The sequence below is a fragment of the Colobus angolensis genome, unplaced genomic scaffold (assembly GCF_000951035.1).
Source record: "Colobus angolensis palliatus isolate OR3802 unplaced genomic scaffold, Cang.pa_1.0 Scaffold442, whole genome shotgun sequence".
Classification (NCBI taxonomy): Eukaryota; Metazoa; Chordata; class Mammalia; order Primates; family Cercopithecidae; genus Colobus; species Colobus angolensis.
Genome location: NW_012117844.1, coordinates 155,897 through 167,325, shown reverse-complemented (window position 1 = coordinate 167,325; position 11,429 = coordinate 155,897). Strand labels below are relative to the sequence as shown.

The 11,429-nt window shown below is 40.7% G+C and overlaps 1 long non-coding RNA gene across 1 annotated transcript in view; it reads right to left on the bottom strand.

The window, feature by feature from the left end:
* The window catches only part of LOC105522846, an 86,562-nt gene extending 75,538 nt beyond the window's left edge, over positions 1 to 11,024 (bottom strand). The window contains exon 1 of the long non-coding RNA XR_001003501.1: positions 10,920 to 11,024. This is a non-coding gene — a long non-coding RNA (uncharacterized LOC105522846). The remainder of the gene's footprint in view (positions 1 to 10,919) is intronic.
* Between the last annotated feature and the right edge of the window lie 405 nt (positions 11,025 to 11,429).

The window sequence follows — 11,429 nt, the reverse complement described above, 5'->3', positions numbered from 1 at the left end:
GTGAGCCACAGCACCTGGCCAGATATATTTTAAAAATTTAGATATAAACATACTATTATATGAGTGAGAGCAATCACTAATTGCCGTATTCATGTTCTCTGTTTTCTGGTTCTCCTTATTCTCCTTAACTAATATCATATTCAGGCACCATATAGCACTAATTACATTTTTTGTCTTAATATTCTTTAAGAGGTCATTTGAGATATTAGTGTTAAATTTATATACATGTAAGAAAATTCTATTTTATGTACATTTCTTAGTTTTTTTGTTTTTTTTTTTTGCGATGGAGTCTCGCTCTTGTCGCCCAGGCTGGAGTGCAGTGATGCGATCTCAACTCACTGCAAGCTCTGCCTCCTGGGTTCACACCATTCTCCTGCCTCAGTCTCCTGAGTAGCTGGGACTACAGGCACCTGTTACCGTGCCCGGCTAATTTTTTTGTATTTTTAGTAGAGACGGGGTTTCACCATGTTAGCCAGGATGGTCTCAATCTCCTGACCTCATGATCTGCCCGCCTCGGCCTTCCAAAGTGCTGGGATTACAGGCGTGAGCCACCATGCCTGGCCTAAGTTCATCTCTTGAATATATGCTTCCTTGCTTAAGAAAACTGTGCTTCGGAGAAATGCCAGCCTCTTCTATAATGAACATCCATAGTCATTGTTTGAAGAGAAAATTTAATTTTACTTTTTCATAAAAGTAGCAGATGGCCAATATACAATTCATATCATTATCAATAATCTTTTACTACATTTCTGAGTTTATTTTTCCAAATTTTATTCCTAGGAGTTGGAAAACAATTATATATTATTTTGCTCTAAAATAATGTTAAACTCTCAATTCTATCTAAGAAAACTCTGAAAACTGTAGAAGAAAAGGGTTTTAATTTTTGTTTTTTTTCATTTTATTTATTTATTTTTTAAATCCATGTTACCAAAGTCAGAAAACTTTTTCTGTAAAGAGCTAGACAGTATTATTTTTCAGTTTGGCAGTTCACAAAGCCAGTTTTTGTTGCAACTACTCAGCACTGCCTTTGTAGGGAAAACAGCCAGAGACAAGATGGAGACAAATGGGCATGATTGGATTTAGCCTGCAGTTCTTAGATTCTCTCTCCTGTTATAGACACTATTAAGCTAGTGTTATGGAGGAGATTTACCTGGAGGCACTATTGAAGTTTCAAAATGTTGGCAGTAATGAATGTGTGGGAAGAGATGGATGATAAATCTGTGGAATCTGCAGTGACTGAAACTCAGCATTGGCACTAGCTTTAAGCACAAAAACCAGGTCCTCTGGTGCCCAAATGAAAGGAGAATACTTTGTTCTTCACTCTGCTTTAATGGTATCAGTTGGTAGATGTCCACTGGCCCTGTCACAAGGTGATGTGTGTACAGCAGATGGTACCAGCACAAAAGCAAGTAGAAGTTTGTTTTTGATTGGTTACTCATGGCTTCCTCTTTGATACCAAACCGATAGCATGGGCTCAGTTTCTATACTAGATAAAGGAAAAAAATGGCAATCTATTATTCTTCCATTTAGACCAATCCAAATTGATTGTCCTCATTTCCAATTTATCCTGCCCCATGACTCTCTTAAACCATAACTTCAGGAGCAAAACTATTTATATATTTTTGCTGAGTTCAAGGATTTAATGTGCTGAGCAACATATCATTCAAGGAGCTGACCTACCAGTTTCTGATTAATAATGGAAATGTTAATGTATTGTTAGTCCTCTTATTTTTAGCCTAAAGTGAGCTAATAACTAGAATCATTATGTTGTGCCTATAAAGTGTTCAGGCAAAAGGGAAGATGCAGAAGTTGAGGTCTATTTGTCAAGTTAATTATAATATTGGAAAAGCGAATTAGATTGAAGGAAAAATCCAATTTCATACCCTTTTTCTGGTAAAAGGGCAATGGAATATCTAATTTCTGAACTCTTGTAATGCTATTCTTTGGAAAAGCTTATTGCTGAAAATTTTACCCATTAAATCCATGTCTCATAATAATTATTAGCTCAACACTTACTACTGTAAAACCTAGTATTTCACTGCATGAAACACACCGTTTCTCTGAAACTATTGTCAGTCTCTCTGCCCTGATTCTCTCATGTTGCCATGGCATTCCATAGAGCAGCCACCTGCTCACCCTAGGCCTTCTAGCTCTGTGCTCTACAAGGTACAGGCTCCTACCAAATCTGAAGGGGAGTGAGAGAAAAGATGAAGGCCCACCCTCTGGGTGGGCCTGCAACATGCATTCTTCATGGAGGGATATCGCCCCTCCCACCTCTGAGTGGGGAAGGGGTACAAATACCAGTTTTAGAGGAGCAAAATACTCTGAGGCATGACAATGGCTTGTGGCCTTTCAAAGGGTCACAGTACATAAACAGATATTTAAACAAAATATCTGTGGCATTACAACGTCAAGGGGGAGCAATTAGAAAAAAGGCTAAAAAGACTCCAAGGTGGGGGAATATACTTTTTAGAAAGTTCAGATATACTGCTGTGTGATGGAGAAGGAGAGCCCCTTTGCCTTTTTTCTTAACCATTCCAAAGCCCCTGATTTGGCCAAGTGAACAATGGACACCCTTGCGCTGGCAGATCACGTCTGAAGTCCCAAAGGTGCCCATGTTTGCCTTGTTGCAGGCAATGGGGGAAGCTTGGGCAACCCAGGCTGTCTTCTCCACTGAGCCTCATCTCTAAAGCACTGGTTCGTAGATGGCGTCTTCTAGCTCCAGTTCTCCAGATCCATATGCCTATTTGAAAAACACTCAGACACCAGTTGCAGTGTTTCGAGCTACTTCACAGAGGGGTGTTCATGAAGAGTTATTGGCAAGGAGAAACTCCAAAAGACTTGAACATCCTGGGAGCATTTTCATGCTAACCAGTTTTGCTGTCTTTAGAGAGAAAAGGATTGGCATTTTTCTTTTCCACCAGAATAATTTAACCTTAAACTCTTGGTAAATGTCAAAATTCCAACTAACACTCCACTAATATGTTAAAGTGGAAGGGGAAAAAGAATGAAACACATCAGTTGGCCTTTCCTTGGTCTCTTGATCCCACACTCTCCCTTGGTGAGGACCAGCAGAAGTAAAAATGGAGCGCTCTGAAAGAGTGAGGATTTTCCTAAGGCCGTCTCCTGTGCTTCCTCATCCCCAGCTCTCCATTTCTGGAGTAAAACAGCAGCTGTGCAGTGAGGACCCTGAGCAACTGAAGATCCAATTAACAGAGTCTCAGACTGATGTGCTCACACTTGGAAACCTCTTTGGAGACAGGCTACATGGCAGTTACAGAAAAGATGTTCTTGCCTCTGGGATGAGCTCTGTCAGTCAGAAATTTATTTAAAACAGTTACCCCCCCACCTCCTGCAACAATTGGTGAATTTGGGAAAGATACTAGAGTCTAATGATCTTGTTTCTTTGCTATATATTCTCACAAAGTGAATCTGACAGAATAAAAGATTCATTGAAGATTAATTGAAGGTCAAGGAGATATTTGTCAGTGCCAGGCACTGCTCTCAGCACTGCGGAGGAGTAAAAAGCAGTCTGGGTTGTGAAGAAGCTGATGGGAGATAAGAAAGTATAAGCTCAACAGCAGGAAAAAGCAGAACTTGAGCATGCCATGAGAAAGGCACAAGAAAGGTACTGTGAGTGATCAAAGAAACGTAGATAATATCTGATTGGAAGGAGTAGGAGAGGCTTCCTGGAAGAGGTGACATATGAGATAAGCCTGTAAACAAGCATACGATTTGAAGGCAGGATGGTGGGAAGCCTATTCCAGAGGGAGGAAAGTGTGTGAGCAGAAGCTTGGGTGGGAAAGCACCAGGTGTGTCCAGGGAACAAGCAGCTGGTTCTTGGAACTGGAAGTCCCAGGTGATGTTTGAGAGAGCAGTTTTTTTTTTTTTCCCCCAGTGTAGGGCAGAAGTCAGCTGTAAGAGTGAAGGAAGGAGGAGGAAAAGAGCTGGCAGAGGCTGCAAGGTCAGATGGCTCTTCAGAAGGCCTGAAATGGAGTTGAAGGACAGGGCAGCTCATTCTGCAGCAACCCCCATATATTTTCATCTGAATTTTCAAGGGTTGTGTGAGCTGACTCCCTTAATATCAGGCCAGACATCTTGGTGTCTGTGTGACAGGTTAGACTAGGGGGAAACAGAGGAGAACCTTAGAGGGGAAGGCTCCTTTCTCTGTCACACCTCAAAATTTGGTAAGTCTCTGCAGAATCCAAGAGGAAGTCCTAGGGAAAATGTGTGACTCAGGTTGGATGGACCCCAGAGCACCAGCCTGCAGACCTCTGGTCTTACTAGAGAAGTAAGACTCATCTCTAGTTTTAATGGGTGGCATAGTCAAGTCCTGACCAATCTGGGCCTCATTTTTCTGTTCTTGTGCATGGTACTATTACCTTCCCTACATACACAAGATCCAATTACAATCTAAGATGCTCACATCTGTGAAAGCACTTGGAACATTTTTTTTTTTTTTCTGGTACTAGTATAAGATGGTAGTGTGAGTCATAAATTACAGGGTTTTTAATAAGCTCTTTGCTCCACTGGTCTAAAATGTAGAATCTGAGACTGTAGGGGTTATTTTAAACTCACAGATCCATAGACTGTAAACATCGAAAGGGACTTTAGTACCATCTAAACTCCCCTTGGTGAAAGACAGCACACCATCATGGTTAAGAATGTAGATGCTGGAACAGATTCAGTAGATGCAAATTTCATCTCCACTACTTACTAGTTACATGATTTTGAACAAGACTATTTTAACCTCTCTGTGCCTCAGTCTCCACATCTACAAAGTGGGGGTGAAAAATGCTCTCTAGGTCATAGAATTGTTGTGAGCTTGAGTTTGTATGTGTAATGCCCTGAGAACAGCACCTGTGTGTAATAAGTACCATATGCACTGTGATAGCTAGTTCGACTGACTGGTTTTTCACATGAGGAAACAGAAATCTAGCGAGGTGAACTGACTTGCTCAAGGCACTTATTTGCCCTGTGGCAGGGCCAGGACATTAGAATGTGTTTCCTGACTCCCGGGTCAGTATCTTTCTACTTCCTCTCAGTGTCCTCTGTTGATTGAGTCAGCAAAGTTTGCTTTTGGTAAAAATGTTTAAATGAAGAAAAGCATGCCAAAATCTTTCAGGTATTTTCTTTTCTTTTTTTTTTTTGGAGATGGAGTCTCGCTCTGTCTGTCGCCCAGGCTGGAGTGCAGTGGCCGGATCTCAGCTCACTGCAAGCTCCGCCTCCCAGGTTTACGCCATTCTCCTGCCTCAGCCTCCTGAGTAGCTGGGACTACAGGCGCCCGCCACCTCGCCCGGCTAGTTTTTTGTATTTTTTAGTAGAGACGGGGTTTCACCCGGTTAGCCAGGATGGTCTCGATCTCCTGACCTTGTGATCCACCCATCTCGGCCTCCCAAAGTGCTGGGATTACAGGCTTGAGCCACCGCGCCCGGCCGTCAGGTATTTTCAATGGGGAAAAAATTCACAGAACTTCAGGGAGAAGGAAGGGTCTCTCAGAAAGACTTCTGTAAAATCTGTCCTTTGACTTGCACGTGGGCCACTGAGGAGAGAACGTCTGGTCTTTCACTGACAACATCTCTCAAATAGCCTTCATAGCATCCTAACTTGGAACAAATGTAGACTTTCTAGATCACAGCTGGATAAAAAACAATATTTCAAATAATAATATTATTTGTAGTAGTCATTGGCTAAATTTATATATTTTTATTTTTATGCCTCATACCAATCCTGGAGGTTGGATGGATTATCTTTATTTCAAAATGAAGTCTGGGTGAGGTGGTTCACACCTATAATCCTAGCACTTTGGGAGGCCAAGGCAGGAGAATTGCTTGAGGCCAGGAGTTTGAGACAAGCTTGGGTAAAGTAGTGAGGCCCTGTCTCGACAAAAAGTTTTACAAATTAGCCAGGCATGGTGGCATGTTACTGTAGTCCCAGCTACTGACTCAACATCTCTAGTGGTGAGGTCAATAAATCTGTATTTCTTCTGCATGCAAAAATTTGAGCAGCACTGTGCTACCAGCCTTCTTCCCAAGTCCCATTCTGTGTTAGCCCTGCAAGTGCCCAAGCTTTAGGACAGAGATGCCAGGAACTGAGCGCTCATCGCTTATTTGGCACTGGGGCCCGATGCTGTGGGCCACACCACTTCCCTGTCACTTTCTGTAACCACGCAACAACTGCTGAAGAAGGTTCTCAGGCTCTTTAGGAAAGAGCCTTACATTCTACATGCGAAGACAGTGATCAGAAGGGATGACAAGTCACGTCTATTTCTGGAATATGAGGAAGAATCAATTGTAATTGTGAAAATACCTCTATGTTAAACCTTCCGGTAACACTTTTACTACAAAATAGGAAAGAGAGAAGCTTACTATGGACACAGAAATCAATGTCTCTGGATTTCAAGGGAAAATAAAGGAGCTTTAAAAAAACAGAAGCAGCCAAGGGCAAATGGTCAAATCTCTCGCCTAAAGAGGAAGAACGTTTGTGTCCACTTTGAAATGAGTGAACGTATACAACCTGTTGTGTTGCCAGATGCTTTGACCTAACATATCCCAGGTACTATGTTTTTGATTTGTTGGTGACTCAAAGGCACTCATAGGGTGATCTGATGACGATTTTTGCTATTGCTTTTAATGGCAAAAACAACAATTACTTTTGTACCAACGTAATGTTAATAGTTACTTATAGATATCTCTCTCATCAAAATGCCTGAAATGCCATTGTTAGAGATGCGTTGCTTATGGCTAAATATTTCATCCAGGCATCTTTCCTAACAGATCTGGGGAAATATGGCCTGTTGACATTAAAATCCCATTGTGAGATGAGACTCTGGAGAACTGGAGCATGTGGGGATATTGAGGTGGAGATTGGAAAAGGAGGAAACTTTGCAGAAAGGAAAATAATAACTTTCTTAAGGTTTACCTTGTGTGAATCCATCACTCTTTCTAGCACTTTGTGAAGCTCCAGCTAACCAGCCTAGAGCCAACTTTAAGAGCTGACAGCCCTGCCTTCATCAAATACCCCTGGTCAGAGAACCCTGAGCAGAGACACAGTTGGTCCCTTCGACTTTGGTCTGTGATTGAAGAAAGGGCAATTTCTTTTGCCAGTGGGCCATTGCTGCCAGCGAGCTGTGGGCAGTGCTAGATCTTCCCCCTTCACCTGGTAATATGCAGCCAGGTCACATGCCAGACCCTGACATATACCTCCTTCACTTTCTGATCTCCTTTTCCAAATATCTCCATCACCTCCCATCCACATCTATAATTGTACTCTTTGGGTCTTGAAGACTTTAGAAATCCCTTCTAACATGAAATATAGCTGGGTGTGATCATACTTTGTTTTCTGTTATCTCCTTAAACATGACTTAATAATTCAGCAGATACTAATTGATGGTCATTGAGAGCAAAAAGGAGACAATTTGAGAAGATTATGATATGATGATGCCAAAATATTTTGCACAGAGGAGGACTTTGTAGAGATGTAGAAAGGATAATAAAAAATAAAGTGAAAAAATATAATTTACCAAGATAAATAACAAGTTGTTCTTGTATGTAAAATATGTGAAAGAGTAGTGTTGTAAGAGGCCCCAGAATTTGTAAATGGGAGTCATTTAAGGCATTGGGTTTTTTTCTTTAAAGTTGCTATTTAATAGGATTCAGATATTTAGATGCATTTTCTATAGCTTCAGTGTATATGTATATATGTTATATATAACAGGTATATGACATAATATGTCGATTTATTACATGTATTTGTTTAATTTAGATATAGCAGAGGACAAAAATGGAGGAATTTCTGAAGGAACTGGATTGTAAACCAATTTGAAGAAGCAGGTATTGAAGGAGAAAATTGCCATTTAGAGGAGATGGCATAAGCTCACGGAGGGGGAAACCACACATAAGGGGGCTACAGGCTGCTTGAACGAGGCAGAGTGGCCAAAGGGGCGAGGCTAGCCGTGTGAAGTTCAAGCCAGGTGGAGGGAGCAGCTGATGAAGCAATCTGTAGGGGCAGCCTTGGTGTGGATCTGGAGGGTTCCCAGTAAGCTCCTGGGCAGAAGGATGACTCCATATGAAGACTGTGAAGGTGGCACTAGACAGATAGCTGGGTCAGGGTTATTGAGGGAGACAGGGGACTAGAGTAAATAAAGTGTCTGGTTGATCTCCAGCCATACACAGGTGAGTCTGACGAAGTGGGCAGAAGTAATGTCTCCACCTCTTTCAGGGTGGGTGTGGAGGATCTGCTCTCATTTCCCTCACCTAGGCAATTTCTGGCATAAAGATGAAGAGACTCGGAGGAATGGTTCCCTCTAGGTAAGGCTGCAGAGTGGGTCAGGTGGTCCTTTTCAGATGGCCCTTGCCCCTCCCCGCAGAAGGGGCTCAGGCTCCCTTCTGTGCATCATTTTTTGAGATGACCTATTAGGAAAATCATTGTGTTCAGGGAGCTGAGTCTTTTGCCTGGTGGTAGAACAATGACACATGCATTCTGGCTGATGTCTGGCTCTATTTTTGGAACCCTTAACAATTATTCCTTTAAAATTCCAGATTGAAATGGAGAACTGAAATCTGAAAGTGGCTCTTCAAATGAGTGGGGCAATGTGTTTTAAGCATTTAATCTCAAAAGACTCCACTCACCTCCTCGGATTATTTTAGAGGCTGACTTCCTCTGAGAATAGAGAAGCAAAGAGAGGAAACTCATTTTGATCTAAGGTACTCTTAGTCAGTTTAGGGGGCTGAGGCCACAACTGGTGTTTGCAGGGAAAAATATAGAGCCCCAAGTGGAGCCAGGAAAGCGTCCATTTTCTTCTCGGCCTTAACACACACTCAGCAAATGATTGAAGCCTGGGAAATTATGAATATCAGATTAATTGAACAGGAAAACCAGTGAACAGCTGCAATTTTCTGCCATGGATTTTTTTTTTTTTTTTTTTAATTTAAGTGATAGGAAACCTTTTTATGCATTGGGTTTTCCAAATTGATTTCAAGAGTGTACTATGCTAATATGTGGTAATTTTACACAATAAAAAATTGGCTTTCTACTTGGAATTTTAAGCATGAGAGTTGCATCATGATTGTTATACTTATTTGTTCTCTGATGAAAGAAAAGAAGATTGAACATTAAAAGCTGAAGGTCATCCATACAGTTGTCCCAATAGCAATCTGTGTACCTTTAACCCTGAGGAGGAAAAGTAATTACCCTTTGGCTTCTGGTGACCTCAACCAACCTTTGTTGAAGGGCCAGAGAAAATAAAAGCTGACCATCAGCCTGCCCTGGCTGCCCTGGGCTTAACCTGCTGTGTGAATGAAGAACAACCCAACAATAGGATGAGAGGATGTTGCCATGGAAATAGCCCTGGACGAAGGAGCAAAAATCAGAAATTTATCACAATTAATTGTTCTATTAAGAACCTCCCATCTTTTGGATTATTCTCTGGGGGTAGGGATGGAAGATGTGTTCTCATTTAGATCTTATGAGAGAAAATTCTGCTTGCATAAATGAGGGAGCCCATATAGTAAAACCATTCTAAGTAGTGGCGAGAATTGGACAGATTTGTGAGAGACGGAAGGATCTATATCTCCTCATAATCTATAAAGATGCAAATGCAAACAGCCAGGACGAGGGCCAAAGAACCTCATTCTGTCAGGGGAACCAGCTGAAGTGTGGGTCTGGACATACGTCTTTTTAATATTTTCAGTAGACTGTTGCCTGCGCTTTCATGCCTTGGCAAGGTCTGCAAAGTACAGGTAATGATATTTTAACCGTACAGAATTGTGTTGTGATATTTTATTCTGCTTGTTTAGCCTTTCTGTTAAATAGAATCCAAGTTCTATGTATTTTTAACATGAGCTTGTTTAGATTAGAAAATAGAAAGCTATCCAATTATGTTCAGATTAAACTAGACTAATCCATGATGCTCTGGGCGCTATAGACTAATTGCAGAAAAAAGAAATAGAGTGAGAAATAGTTCTTTTATGGAGAGCCTACAAGTTATCTCTTAGGTAGAAGCAGATGTATTTAAAAGTAATAATATTTTTAGTTTTAACGTGAGACTGTTTTCATTTATATTCATCATACAAAGATGAAATTAAACTTTAAAAATATGGGTTTTTTGATCAGTTCTTTCATTTATTTGTATTAAATGGATTAATTAATTATTGAGCAAAGGACTGTATGTCAACTTCTTTTTCGCATGACAGATAGCAATATGAAACACTATTTGCTGTATTTCTTAAATAGTGAGTTACTCATGTTAATCAGTTTTTAAAATAATTTGTGGTGCTAAAACAAAGCAGGTGGTTAAGCTCAGGCATTGATTTTCTCTTTAATGGGTATTTCATCCGTGAAATTTTAACCACTGATGAAGGTGAATATAAACCATAGTAGGTGTTCATTGAAGACTCTTGCTTACAATGAGAAGATATGTTTTTCTGTCACAGCATAAGATGCCAACATGAGTTTCACCCATGAATTTATGAACCTATGAATTTTAACTCCAGATGTTGATAAGAAATTAATCTCATACTGGGGAGCATTGTCAGCTTTCATTAGAACTTGGGAAGTTTACATTTGGTAGAAATAAACTTTTTAAACGACAGAACATGTGTTGGAAGTCTATTAACTAACAATGAAATCCAGCTCTTGGGCTTCTTATTTACCCATCTGCTCCCTGCAGTTAGTTTGTTACTCGTTTGGTGCGATTCTGGTATTGTTAGGGCCAGGATTCTGTTTGCTAACCCCCCAGGTACCTGTGGTTGGAAGGCCCATCTCAAATAATATAATAGACTTGGCCAAACTCATTGAACACTCTCCGTGGCCTTTGGCAGGCTTTTAAGCTTTTTCTCTGCTATAGATAATAGTTTTTCTGAAGTGGCAGCAACACAGCTCTAAAAATACATCTACAATAAGGTCCTAGTTGTACTTACCTTATAGTTCAGCAGCACCTCGCTGGTGGCGATCATGCTTCATAATTTCCATTTGCTTTAGTTTGCTGGTAAGCACATACCTGCTTGTAGGGTGCTAAGAGTGTTCTTTCTGGCTAAGATGTTTGCAGCATTGGGCTTCGTCTTTACAGTTCTCAGTTGATTTGGACCCTCTCCAGGTTTTCTCTGTTTATTAACCCTTACCTGGACGGCTTGGCTGAGGCAGCGGAACCAAAAGTAAAGATGATAATGGGTTTCTGTTGTTTCACCTGTCTGGGCCAATAGAAGAATGAAAAGGAGAATGAGGAGCAAGATCAAAATGTAAAAAACAGTGCTAATCTTTCCTTACGTAGAGAGAGGCAGCAGATATCTACCTCATCTCCCCCATTTAAAACTGTTATGCATAATTTCTGCTGGTTTGGATAATCAGTTCTGTATTATAATTACGTACAGTTTGCTTATGGACTACATTTTTATTGTTCTCAGTTTTGTTCAGAGGAAAAAAATTATATA